Source organism: Staurois parvus, unplaced genomic scaffold, assembly GCF_062004578.1.
Source record: "Staurois parvus isolate SC_StPar_1 unplaced genomic scaffold, SC_StPar_1.0 ptg001325l, whole genome shotgun sequence".
NCBI lineage: Eukaryota > Metazoa > Chordata > Amphibia > Anura > Ranidae > Staurois > Staurois parvus.
The window spans coordinates 1,564,038-1,579,035 of NW_028319121.1; the positions used below are offsets into that span (position 1 = coordinate 1,564,038).

The window sequence follows — 14,998 nt, forward strand, 5'->3', positions numbered from 1 at the left end:
AATCTATAGCAACAGAATCATTTGTCTGAAAAGCTTCAAATTTCATTACTAAGGATAAGTTTAAACTTGACGTTGGGGGGCAGTAAAAACAACCTGTAAAGCTGTATTTTACCCCCTTCTGACTGCCCCCCATGGCAACCGTACAGGCGTATACACATGTCATGGTTGTGATGTTTTGCATTGCAGCACGGTGAACATTATCCCCCCGATGCTTTCAGTGGGTGGTACTGTCCTCCGAACACATTGAGGGATAATTGTTTTTCCAGTGAGTTGGGAATCGTATGTGTAAATGAGACCTAAGAATGTATCCTTGAGCTCCAGTCCAGCAACTTGTTCCTCGGTTGAGATGATGCCATTAGTCTCCTCTTCCCCATTGATCAGACTGCAATGTTGTAACTTGCAGCAAGTGACAAGTGGGGATGAGTTTTGAAATTCACCAAACTTGATTTCAGCGCATCATTACTGGATGAGGTGGACAGGAGGGGCTGATCTCCAACTTCTCCAATCATAAATCACCTGAACAAGGGGTTCTATGAATGGCGGCTGTGCTGAACATGCTTCCCCTCCCCCCCTGTGGTCAGTGTGCAGTGGGGCACCTGAGCAGGATCCAGAAGTCATTAAATGGTGTATTGTGGATATTCTGTATGTAGTAGCACCATCTTCTACACACATTTCCACCTTCCCCAACAATTCATCAGGAATAAGATACACATACATTGTGCCAATCTGGATGAATGTTAGTATTCAATACATAGAAATCCTGGAGTTCAGCTTTAATGTCTCCCTTCTCTCTGTAATACACTCATTAATGTCTCTTCTGTCTCCTCCATGTTCTCCTGCTCTCTGTAATACGCTCATTAATGTCTCTTCTGTCTCCTCCATGTTCTCCTGCTCTCTGTAATACGCTCATTAATGTCTCTTCTGTCACCCCCATGTTCTCCTGCTCTCTGTAATACGCTCATCAATGTCTCTTCTGTCACCTCCATGTTCTCCTGCTCTCTGTAATACGCTCATTAATGTCTCTTCTGTCACCCCCGTGTTCTCCTGCTCTCTGTAATACGCTCATCAATGTCTCTTCTGTCACCCCCGTGTTCTCCTGCTCTCTGTAATACGCTCATCAACGTCTCTTCTGTCACCTCCATGTTCCCCTGCTCTCTGTAATATGCTCATCAATGTCTCTTCTGTCACCTCCATGTTCCCCTGCTCTCTGTAATACGCTCATCAATGTCTCTTCTGTCACCTCCATGTTCCCCTGCTCTCTGTAATACGCTCATTAACCTCCTTAGCGGTATTCCCGAGTGTAGCTCGGGGTAACATTTCAGTACCAAGAGCGGTAACCCCAAGAGCGGTAACCCCGAGCTACACTCGGGAATACCATGCGGCACTGCTCCGGCATTTGTTCTTCACTTACCTTACCCTGCGCTCCCGCGATATGTCCCCTGCAGCCTCCCCGGCCATCTCCTCCGGCAGATGCCAGCATCCAGCTTCTGTGTCCTGTCCCTGTGACGCCGGGACGTACGGGCGCCGCCAGCGGCGGCGGCGGGAAATGTAAAAAATGTCATTTTTTTTTTTTTACATTTTACATAGTAAAACATTGCTGTCTCAACCCATTTCACATACATTTTGTCCCGAGTGCTTTGTCCGGCTCCCTGCCTGCATTTTGTCTGTTCTTTCTGCCTGGAAACTGAGAAACGTCCATGGCGTCCAAAAAGTGTCCCTTTAGGTCAAAAGCGGTTTAGATCAGCTAGAGAACAGCGATAGTAAATCAGAACCACTTGCAGAATTGAGTGATAATGATTCGTGGGGGAAATTCCTCATCAGACACTGAAAACGATTTTGCGACTGAGCTCAGCAATGTGCGAACTTGGCGCTATATTTCAAATTTCAGTGTTTTTGGTTTGATTATATTATTGAATTAAATTTTTTATTATTATTATATTATTTTTATGATTATTTATTAAATTATAATTTATGATTTTGTGTTTCAAATCTTATCATACCCGGGATGTTTACTAGACTCTTGTTCGGACAGATTTCAGTGAGTTTTTCCTAAAAATTACAGGACTACAATTAAAAAAATACATATTTCCATGCAAAAAAATGGTACCGCTTTCAGCACCAAAAATCTGAAATAATCAGACCGCCAGGGAGGTTAATGTCTCTTCTGTCACCTCCATGTTCTCCTGCTCTCTGTAATACACTCATTAATGTCTCTTCTGTCACCTCCATGTTCTCCTGCTCTCTGTAATACGCTCATTAACGTCTCTTCTGTCACCTCCATGTTCTCCTGCTCTCTGTAATACGCTCATCAATGTCTCTTCTGTCACCTCCATGTTCTCCTGCTCTCTGTAATACACTATTTATTATCCTCCTAATCTCGGTAATATAATGATTATTATTTCCATGCTCTCTGTAATACTCTATTAAATATCTCCCTGCTGTCTCTAATACACCATTAACCACGTCTTGCCTGGCCTATTATAATAATACGGTCGGGTGGGAACACTGTTATTCTGGGTGGACGTCATACGATGTTCTCCTGCTCGTGCGCCTTGTGTACCCTTGGGGACTCGCAGCAGTGAGATCTGTGACCTGCTGAGTCCACCAGGTTGTTGTACCATGGCCCTGCTACCATGTGATCACTGTGACCAATCACAACGATCATATGTCAGATGTATACAATGGCTTTCATTCATAACCCTCATGTACGTTTGTGATCTGTGACTGGTCACAGTGATCACATGGTGCAGGACTAATCACAACAGACCTATACCATATGATAGCTGTGGCCAATCAAAAAGATCAGAAAAGTACATAGCAGAGCATGAATGATGCCATTCATGAAAATGATTGCATATAACAGTGATCATTACTGTAATAAGCAATCATAGTTAAAAAAAATAGTGACCTCCTACTCAGAGCAATACAGTGTTACCATGGTGACATTGTACTGCATCACCATACTTTCACCTGTCAGTGTCCTGGATCAATACCACGAGTCATATGGTGACACTGTACTGCTACAGTGACAGTATGTAAAAAACAAATTGTTAATAATTATTTAATTTCTTAATGTTTCAAAAAACTTTCACAAAAACTACAAGTTCAAAAAAACTTGCTATGCTTCTTATTAAATACCTTGGGGTGTTTATTTTCCATTATTATTATTTTGGGGGACATTTGTACTGTCCAGGCATTTTAGGGCCTCAAGAAATGAGATATGTACACTCATTGGCCACTTTATTAGGTACACCTTACTAGTGCCAAGAAAATCCCCCCACTCCATTACACCACCACGACCAGTCTGAACCATTGATACAAGGCAGGATGGATCCATGCTTTCATGTTGTTTATACCAAATTCTGACCCTGCCATCTGAATGTCGCAGCAACCAGTCTGCCCATTCTCCTCTGACCTCTGACATCAGCAGGACATTTTCATCCACACAACTGCCGCTCACTGGATATTTTATCTTTTTCAGACCGTTATCTGTAAATCCTAGAGATGGTTGTACCCGTCTGGCAACAACAACCATGCCATCTTCAAAGTCACTTTAATCCCCTTTCTTCAGCATTCTGATGATCAGTTTGATCTTCAGCAAGTCGGGTGGGCACCCGGCTGTGACAGCTTGCGGCTTCACAGCCAGGTGCCCACTGCATATGCCCGAGAAGCTCTGTGGTTTGTCAATGGTCCGGCAGCCTTCTGGGACCTGTCACGTGTCCCAGAAGACAGAGAGGGAGGACAACTCTGGGGAAGTGGGATCTGTACCTGTCAAATTTGGGTACCCAGTCCCTCCCCTTCCACTCCCCAAAGGTTTGCAGTCTCTGGTCACCTCCTGTACTATGCCTGCAGTCTCTGGTCATCTCCTGTTCTATGTCTGCAGTCTCTGGACATCTCCTGTACTATGTCTGCAGTCTCTGGTCATCTCCTGTACTGTGTCTGCAGTCTCTGGTCATCTCCTGTACTGTGTCTGCAGTCTCTGGTCATCTCCTGTACTATGTCCGCAGTCTCTGGTCATCTCCTGTACTATGTCTGCAGTCTCTGGTCACCTCCTGTACTATGTCCGCAGTCTCTGGTCATCTCCTGTACTATGTCCACAGTCTATGGTTGTGACGATCGCGGCGTCAGACCCCAGCCCTTCTCACCAAACTCGTGACCAAAGGATTAGCCAATCTAAAACAGTGCTGTCACGTGCATAACAATGCCACACCCAGCTGCACCCTGCACAAAGATTTTCCAGCTCACTAGACCACAATCGATGTACCGGTAGCTTGAGAGCGATTGTTACTGGGTCAGGTTAATTACGCAATTAACCCTTCACACTGCCACCACCTCCTTTTTGTACAGAGAAAGAAAAAACTCGGCAATATTAGCAATAACACTATGATGGTTGGATAATCGTCTGTATACCATTGTCACCGCAGGCAGGTTATACAGGGGGTCAAACAAACACAGTAGCACTCTTCAGCGGCAGGAATTCGTAATTTGCAGTAAAGAGCTTTAGAAACAGTTCAAAACTTACAGAAAGTAAGATTTATTACTAAAAGGTCAAAAGGGTGCAATAAAAATATTTACAGAAAAAGATGTAGCCAATATATATATATATATATATATATATATATATATATATATATAAATATACAGAGAACAATAGAACAGCAAAGAGATAACAGAGAGAAGTTTAGAGGGTTAAAGTACTTGCCACATGTCCTGGGTTAAGCAGATCAGGTTTCAGAGCAAAAGGATTTCTTATCTCCCACTGTCAGTTTCGATGTTGAAAAAGGAGATTCTTCAACTCTTACACACAGCTCAACTCAGCCTAGCTGAGCTTTTTCTAGTAACTCCACAGGGTGTCTCCCTGGAGCAGTAAACCAATTGCCTCCTTTGAGGGAGGGAGCTGTAGGTGGAGACCTAAGCTATGACCAAAAACTGTCATATTTGATGTCATGGTTCATAACTTATTCTCGGTGCATTTAGGAGCCTGGCCACTAGTAGATTAATACTCAGAATCACCGGCGGAACATCTACATATGAATCATGAGACAACTGCTTGAATGGTGTAGGAGATATAATTTTCTGCTATCCTGTGTATGTCAGATAGGGGGTGTAATATATCAGGAAACTTGTCTTGACATATGCCATCTGAATATGTGCTCCATGTTTGGGTAAGTCTTCCATAATCCAAGATATGTAATCATGGGGGAAAATGGATGTTGAATGTGGTGTCTGGTGTATGACTTGTCTGGAATGTCTTTGAACTCAGTGAATGACTTGGTTTATGGCTCTACAAGCCCTCCTCTAGTTCACAGAGGGGCACCTAGCTAGTGAGGTTTATAGCCAGGATGCCCTCCCACTGAGTATGTTGCCTGTGATCTCTGCAAACAAACACCAACCACATGTCACTCAACAGAGAGAGAGGGGGGATGAGGAAAGCTGATTTGGGAGTAGAAATTATACAAGATGGACGATCCTTTGCCAAAATGGAGGTTTGCATCCATCTCTGTGTGCACGATTGCTACACAGGTCACCTGCTGTACTATGTCCGCAGTCTCTGGTCATTCCCTGTACTGTGTCTGCAGTTTCTGGTCATCTCCTGTACTATGTCCGCAGTCTCTGGTCATCTCCTGTAGTACATACGCAGTCTCTGGTCATCTCCTGTACTATGTCTGCAGTCTCTGGTCATCTCCTGTACTATGTCCGCAGTTTCTGGTCATCCACTGTGCTATGTTTGCAGTCTCTGGTCATCTCCTGTACTATGTCTGCAGTCTCTGGTCATTCCTTGTACTATATCTGCAGTCGCTGCACATCTCCTATACTATGTCTGCAGTCTCTGGTCATTCCTTGTACTGTGTCTGCAGTCGCTGCTCATCTCCTATACTATGTCCGCAGTCTCTGGTCATCTCCTGTAGTATATCTCCAGTCTCTGTCAACTCCTGTGCTATGTCTGCAGTCTCTGGTCATCTCCTGTAGTATCTCTGCAGTCTCTGGTCAACTCCTGCAATATGTCTGCAGTCTCTGGTCATCTCCTGTAGTGTGTCTGCAGTTTCTGGTCATCTCCTGTAGTATGTCTGCAGTCTCTGGTCATCTCCTGTACTATGTCCTCAGTCTATGGTCATCTCCTGTAGTGTGTCCGCAGTTTCTGGTCATCTCCTATACTATGTCCGCAGTCTCTGGTCATCTCATGTAGTATCTCCGCAGTCTCTGGTCAACGCCTGTACTATGTCCGCAGTCTCTGGTCATCTCCTGTAGTATCTCCGAAGTCTCTGGTCATCTCTTGTAGTATGTCTGCAGTTTCTGGTCATCTCCTATACTATGTCTGTAGTCTCTGGTTATCTCCTGTAGTATGTCTGCAGTTTCTGGTTATCTCCTTTACTATGTCTGCAGTCTGTGGTCATCTCCTGTACTATGTATGCAGTCTCTGGTCATCTCCTGTACTATGTCCGCAGTTTCTGGTCATCCACTGTGCTATGTTTGCAGTCTCTGGTCATCTCCTGTACTATGTCTGCAGTCTCTGGTCATTCCTTGTACTATATCTGCAGTCGCTGCACATCTCCTATACTATGTCTGCAGTCTCTGGTCATTCCTTGTACTGTGTCTGCAGTCGCTGCACATCTCCTATACTATGTCTGCAGTCTCTGGTCATTCCTTGTACTGTGTCTGCAGTCGCTGCTCATCTCCTATACTATGTCCGCAGTCTCTGGTCATCTCCTGTAGTATATCTCCAGTCTCTGTCAACTCCTGTGCTATGTCTGCAGTCTCTGGTCATCTCCTGTAGTATCTCTGCAGTCTCTGGTCAACTCCTGCAATATGTCTGCAGTCTCTGGTCATCTCCTGTACTATGTCCGCAGTCTCTGGTCATCTCCTGTACTATGTCTGCAGTCTCTGGTCATCTCCTGTACTATGTCTGCAGTCTCTGGTCACCTCCTGTACTATGTCCGCAGTCTCTGGTCATCTCCTGTACTATGTCCACAGTCTATGGTTGTGACGATCGCGGCGTTAGACCCCAGCCCTTCTCACCAAACTCGTGACCAAAGGACTAGCCAATCTAAAACAGTGCTGTCACGTGCGTAACAATGCCACACCCAGCTGCACCCTGCACAAAGATTTTCCAGCTCACTAGACCACAATCGATGTGTCTTGGACTCTCGGTCACTTACAGACCATTTACCGTGATCTACCAGTGAGCCAAATTAATATGAGAATACGTGCACGTGGAAGTAAGACACTGACACTTCACAGTTTGCCAACTTCCTAAAATTCTGTTTCATTGAGGAACTAACAGTATTATTTATAGGGCATATGATGCAGGCAAAGCATATACATTGATTTTGTGAAAAGTCCACTGGGTTTCTGCGTGTTCGTCCATCCGTGTTGATATCTTCCAATCATTGTCCCCAAAGAGACTCATTCCCTTTTATGGGGGTTGTTTACATTAAAAGATACTTTTCTCCTAATGAGTCACCAAGGGTGAGACTCCGGATGAAGGCGCCATCTTAATTATCATCATTGTTCTGTCAACCTATATCTGATTGTTTGCTTAAGAGAGTAAGGAATTTAAAGAGCAAGAAACATAAAGTAACAAGACTATAAAATTGTCATTTTACTGATCATCTAATAAAACGTGGACTGTCTATCACAATCCACTACAGATGTACCGGTAGCTTGAGAGCGATTGTTACTGGGTCAGGTTAATTACGCAATTAACCCTTCACACTGCCACCACCTCCTTTTTGTACAGAGAAAGAAAAAACTTGGAAATATTAGCAATAACACTATGATGGTTGAATAATCGTCTGTATACCACTGTCACCGCAGGCAGGTTATACAGAGGGTCAAACAAACACAGTAGCACTCTTCAGCGGCAGGAATTTGTAATTTGCAGTAAAGAGCTTTAGAAACAGTTCAACACTTACAGAAAGTAAGATTTATTACTAAAAGGTCAAAAGGGTGCAATAAAAATATTTACAGAAAAAGATGTAGCCAATATATATATATATATATAATTATATATATATAAATATACAGAGAACAATAGAACAGCAAAGAGATAACAGAGAGAAGTTTAGAGGGTTAAAGTACTTGCCACATGTCCTGGGTTAAGCAGATCAGGTTTCAGAGCAAAAGGATTTCTTATCTCCCACTGTCAGTTTCGATGTTGAAAAAGGAGATTCTTCAACTCTTACACACAGCTCAACTCAGCCTAGCTGAGCATTTTCTAGTAACTCCACAGGGTGTCTCCCTGGAGCAGTAAACCAATTGCCTCCTTTGAGGGAGGGAGCTGTAGGTGGAGACCTAAGCTATGACCAAAAACTGTCATATTTGATGTCATGGTTCATAACTTATTCTCGGTGCATTTAGGAGCCTGGCCACTAGTAGATTAATACTCAGAATCACCGGCGGAACATCTACATATGAATCATGAGACAACTGCTTGAATGGTGTAGGAGATATAATTTTCTGCTATCCTGTGTATGTCAGATAGGGGGTGTAATATATCAGGAAACTTGTCTTGACATATGCCATCTGAATATGTGCTCCATGTTTGGGTAAGTCTTCCATAATCCAAGATATGTAATCATGGGGGAAAATGGATGTTGAATGTGGTGTCTGGTGTATGACTTGTCTGGAATGTCTTTGAACTCAGTGAATGACTTGGTTTATGGCTCTACAAGCCCTCCTCTAGTTCACAGAGGGGCACCTAGCTAGTGAGGTTTATAGCCAGGATGTCCTCCCACTGAGTATGTTGCCTGTGATCTCTGCAAACAAACACCAACCACATGTCACTCAACAGAGAGAGAGGGGGGATGAGGAAAGCTAATTTGGGAGTAGAAATTATACAAGATGGACGATCCTTTGCCAAAATGGAGGTTTGCATCCATCTCTGTGTGCACGATTGCTACACAGGTCACCTGCTGTACTATGTCCGCAGTCTCTGGTCATTCCCTGTACTGTGTCTGCAGTTTCTGGTCATCTCCTGTACTATGTCCGCAGTCTCTGGTCATCTCCTGTAGTACATACGCAGTCTCTGGTCATCTCCTGTACTATGTCTGCAGTCTCTGGTCATCTCCTGTACTATGTCCGCAGTTTCTGGTCATCCACTGTGCTATGTTTGCAGTCTCTGGTCATCTCCTGTACTATGTCTGCAGTCTCTGGTCATTCCTTGTACTATATCTGCAGTCGCTGCACATCTCCTATACTATGTCTGCAGTCTCTGGTCATTCCTTGTACTGTGTCTGCAGTCGCTGCTCATCTCCTATACTATGTCCGCAGTCTCTGGTCATCTCCTGTAGTATATCTCCAGTCTCTGTCAACTCCTGTGCTATGTCTGCAGTCTCTGGTCATCTCCTGTAGTATCTCTGCAGTCTCTGGTCAACTCCTGCAATATGTCTGCAGTCTCTGGTCATCTCCTGTAGTGTGTCTGCAGTTTCTGGTCATCTCCTGTAGTATGTCTGCAGTCTCTGGTCATCTCCTGTACTATGTCCTCAGTCTATGGTCATCTCCTGTAGTGTGTCCGCAGTTTCTGGTCATCTCCTATACTATGTCAGCAGTCTCTGGTCATCTCATGTAGTATCTCCGCAGTCTCTGGTCAACGCCTGTACTATGTCCGCAGTCTCTGGTCATCTCCTGTAGTATCTCCGAAGTCTCTGGTCATCTCTTGTAGTATGTCTGCAGTTTCTGGTCATCTCCTATACTATGTCTGTAGTCTCTGGTTATCTCCTGTAGTATGTCTGCAGTTTCTGGTTATCTCCTTTACTATGTCTGCAGTCTGTGGTCATCTCCTGTACTGTGTCTGCAGTCTCTGGTCATTTCCTGTACTATGTCTGCAGTCCATTGGTTCAGAATATTTTTCTTGTTTTCCTTCTCTAAAACCCAGGTGCATCTTATGGTCAGGTGTATCTTACGGAGCGAAAAATACGGTAAATACCACAAAAGGAAATCTATTTGTATGAAAAAAATAATCCAAATTTCATTTGGGTACAGTGTTGCATCACTCATAAATTGCCAGTTAAAGTAGCACAGTGATGAATAGCCAAAAATGGCCTGGTTGTGAAAGGGGTAAAAACATCTGGAGGTCAAGCAGTTAAAAAAATGCTCCATGATATGAATCAATTGTCAAACTCATCATCTAGTAATCCAGCAAATCCTTTTCAATCAGATAAAATGACATCCACCAAAACAAAATAGCAGACCCACCAACACATTCACTCCTGTTGCCAAATTATACTGTATAATTTGGCAACAGGAGTGAATGTGTTGGTGGGTCTGCTATTTTGTATTGGTGGATGTCATTTTATCTGATTGAAAAGGATTTGCTGGATTACTAGATGATGAGAAAAAATTGATATGCTGGGGGGCGCATCGCGGCCGGCTCACGGATGGATGCTCTGCAGTGAGAGCTCCGTCCAACCGCCAGCATTAGAGCGGCACACACCAGCCCAGGGAGTAATCAACCCCACAGTGACATTGCCAGAGGGTGCCTGCACCTCTCTGATCATGCCCCTCAGGAGAAAAACCCCGGAGCAGCCGGGGAAACTGACACAATTCTTCCCGGCGCTCATGCCGGGAATCCAAGATGGCGCCGGCTGCAGCATCCAGGGAGAAGGCAGGAGACATGAGGGGGACTACACGGCCCAGCAAGCAGACGCCAGGCTGTGGCATCCACTTTATCCAGGGGACCCTGGTGAGTTGTCACCTCCATTATCCCCCACGACCAGCAGCCCAGCCAAATCTCGGCCACGACTTGACTACGATTTTGACCCCGCATCTCAGGCCCAAAACTTCCCGCCTCAGTCAACTAACACAATATTGCCTGACATAGATTCCTTCCCTGCGTCAGACCAGCCGCTGACGGAAATCTCCATGAAAAACATGCTGACCCTATTGCGACAAACCCTACACAACGACATCTCCGTATCGCTAAACCAAATTACTACTGCAGTACAAAAACAAGAATGCAGAATACGCCACATTGAACTTAAGATGGGAGATGTAATATCAGCACATAATGATTTGATCGATGCCGACGTGGACCATTCATCTGGCATCGAACAAATTAACTTAAAATTAGCTGACTTGGAGGATCGATCACGATAACATTAAGTTCAGAGGGATCCCTGAATCAGTTACTGGCGAGATGCTATTGCCTTACTTACAGCAATATATCAAAATCCTTATCCCATCACTTCCTGATCTGGAGATGGCGATAGATCGAGCCCACCGGCTACCAAAACCCTCATTTCTGTCAGCATCTATTCCAAGAGATGTATTGGCCCGTATCCACTTCTACCATATTAAAGAAAAAAATCATGACGGCTGCTAGGAACCCACCTCTGCTCCCGCCATCACACGCAAGCCTCCGACTGTACGCAGATTTATCCAAAGTCACACTTCTCAACAGGAAGAAAATGGTCCCCATTACCAAAGCTTTGAGAAATCATGGCATAGCGTACCAGTGGGGTTTCCCCACAAAGCTAACAGTAAGACATCAGGGAAGGATCTATACGGTTAAATCCCTGGAGGCTGGCCTGGACCTGCTCAAAGTTTGGAACATCTTACCCGTGGATGCGCAGGACACGGCATCCGCCTCCATTATTCATATGGAGGCTACATAACCGCCATAGTGTCACACTTCATGCTTTGGCACACCCACTCTTCTCCCTAGAGGCCATCTTTCTGCATACTAACGTCTGGCGATCGGCCATACCTGATGACTTTTGTTCTATGCTTCTACAGTCAGCATGACCCCTTCGGAGGTCAAAGCCTGTTCAAACCCCCAGTTATCGAGTAGCAGTTGAAGCTACTTGGCCTAACTGCATTGTCCACAAGTGTTTTTTTATCCTTTTTTGTGTTCCTACCCCCCCCCCCCTACCTCAGCACCGTCCACAACCTACTTACGCCCTAAACTTTGGAAATCCTACACATTCTTGGAAAACTCACTCCAAATTCTCCATTGAGCCTAACCCGCACTACAACAATGTCATATCTTTCCACCTCAAGAAGATACCTACTGAACCACGATCCCCCCAAATAACAACGCTACTAAGTATACATCTGGAAAAAATGTATACAAATGATTAATATCACATCCCTAAATGTACGAGGCCTAAACTCCCCGTTTAAGAAATCGATGCTCACCAAAGAAACCCGGAAATCCCAAGCTGATGTCATCTTTATACAGGAATCGCATTTTGCCACAGACAAAATCCCCAAATTATACCTCCACCGCTTCACCCAAATATTTATGGCAACGAACACTAAGAAAAAGAACGGAGTTATCACTGCCATACATGACTCTATGCCATTCCACGTTATTTCGAAAACGGCAGATCCACAAGGACGCTACCATATCCTGGTATGTCAAATAAATGACATAACCTACACCTTAGTGAATATCTATGGGCCAAACAGCAAACAGTTACGCTTTTACCATAAGCTATACAAGATCTTTGAACGTTGCAAACAAGGTAGACTTATTATTGGTGGCGACTTTAATCTCCTAAATAACCCATCTTTAGACTCCTCCTCCAGCCAAAGACCCTCCAAATTAAATTTCAATCGCTTTCTGCATGAGCATGATCTGTACGATATCTGGAGAAGTCAGCACGGCACGGAAAGAGACTATACATACTTCTCCCCCTCTCATCTTTCGTACTCCAGAATCGATTTTTTCATTACTGACAAATGGACCCTACAACATGTAACATCGTCAAAAATTGGTACTATATCCTGGTCTGACCACGCTCCAATCAACATATCCTTAGACAGCAAACGACGATCGGCAATCCCGCTAATATGGAGACTGAACTCTGCACTCCTGAAAGATCTAGAGAACCAGAAACACATACTAGAAGCCCATAATCTTTTCTTTGAAACTAATACTACCCCTGATATCTCTATTACTACGCTTTGGTTAACTTACAAAGCCTACATGAGAGGTATCCTTATACAACTTAACTCACGCATTAACAGGCAACGCACACAACAAATTGACCACCTACTCAGTTCTATTCAATTAAATGAAGAGATCAACAAAAAAAACCCAAACCCTTCCACATCTGCGTCTCTAAACATAGATAGAAACAAACTACGCACCATCTTACTCCACGATTATGATGTTAATCTCCAAAAAACAAAAGCCAAATTTTATGCACTTGGGAACAAAACAAACGCTTTACTATCTAAAATCGTTAAACAAAAACGGCTTAAAACTAAAATTCTTTCAATCCAACACCCCATTACGAACTCCCCACTAATAAACCCACAGGATATAGCCAATGCATTTGCATCTTATTACCAAACACTATACAATATTAAAGACGACTGTATCTATTGAAAACTTTCTATCCAGTACTAATTTAACCCAAATTACCCAATCTCAACTTGAAGACATCTCTGTGCCAATTTCTCCCATGGAAATTGAAAAAGCCATAAAAAATCTCCCCCTACACAAATCACCAGGGAATGACAGCTTTACGAACAAATTTTATAAAACATTCGCACCCAGCCTAATGCCACATTTAGCTGCCCTATACAACCTCGTAGCCTCCCAAGGGGAATTCCCCCCTGACATGCTCCAATCAATAATCACTACAATCCCAAAACCGGGCAAAGATCCCCAACTGGTCCAGAATTACAGACCGATTTCACTCCTCAATACAGATATAAAAATATACGCCAAAATAATCGCTCAGAGACTCCTTCCTCACTTACCTACACTGATCCATCCAGATCAGGTGGGGTTTATACCGGGTAGACAAGCCCCAGACGCCACCAGACAAATTATATCCCTTCTACACCATCTCGAAACTAATAAGACTCCCTCCCTCCTATTGTCGTTAGACGCGGAAAAAGCATTCAACAGAATTCATTGGCAATTTATGACACTTACACTCCAAAAATTTGGAACAAAAGACTGGATGCTATCAGCAATTCTATCACTTTACTCTCATCCCTTGGCTAAAGTTTTAACCAATGGCACGCTCTCACAATCTTTTTCCATATCCAACGGGACCAGACAGGGCTGCCCATTATCCCCTATTATTTTTGCGTCACTCATTGAACCACTAGCTTCCAACCTTAGAAACGACTCAAATTTCACGGGAATCAATCTCCTCCAGAAAGAACATAAAATTAGTCTCTTCGCAGATGACATTATTTTAATGGTTACTAATCCCTACAAGTCGCTTCAGTCAATCCGTACACAGATTCGCAGATACGCGGCAGTCTCCTATTACAAGCTTAATGAACCCAAATCGTCTATATTGAACCTCTATACACCCACCCTAACACAAAATGTTCTCTCCCAATGCTTCCCGTTCATTTGGGAAACGCACAGTGTCCCCTACCTAGGGATTAAACTCTCTGCTTCTACTAATCAGCTTTACACCAATAACTTTAAGCCTCTACTCGAAACTATCCCACAGGAGCTCAAATACCTCCACACAACTACGTTATCGACACTAGGCAGAATAGCTACTTTAAAAATGTGCATACTACCCAAAATACTTTACATCTTTCGTACACTCCCTATCCCAGTCCCTTCCTCCTTTTTCTCTAAATTACAAGCAATATTCAACAAGTTTATGTGGAATTCAAAAAAACACAGATGTACTACGAACCTACTCATATGTCCACCCTCTCGGGGAGGTGCTGGACTCCCACACCTGAAATCGTACTACCAAGCCGTTCTGTTGGACCAGATTTTCTTTTGGTGGCATCCTACTGCTGAGAAGATCTGGTCCACTATGGAAACATCCCTATTCCTACCACACAAAGTAACTGACATACTATTCATACCACATGTGGCACAACCTAAACTTCTACAGAAACACCCCTGCATACAAGCCTTTTTATGTGCTTGGCTTGACTTCTTAAATCATAATCAGTTAAACCACAATACACTGCGGACCCTTGTCCCAATGTCCTCCCTACACCACATCATCCCTCAACTGAACCTAACAAGATGGAAAGCCGCTGGCCTACTACATATCCATGACAT

The 14,998-nt window shown here is 43.8% G+C and overlaps 1 protein-coding gene across 1 annotated transcript in view; it reads left to right on the forward strand.

Moving 5' to 3' along the window:
- LOC149436995 (vomeronasal type-2 receptor 26-like) overlaps window positions 1–14,998 on the forward strand; it is a 186,056-nt gene that overhangs the window by 87,286 nt on the left and 83,772 nt on the right. The window lies entirely within an intron of this gene.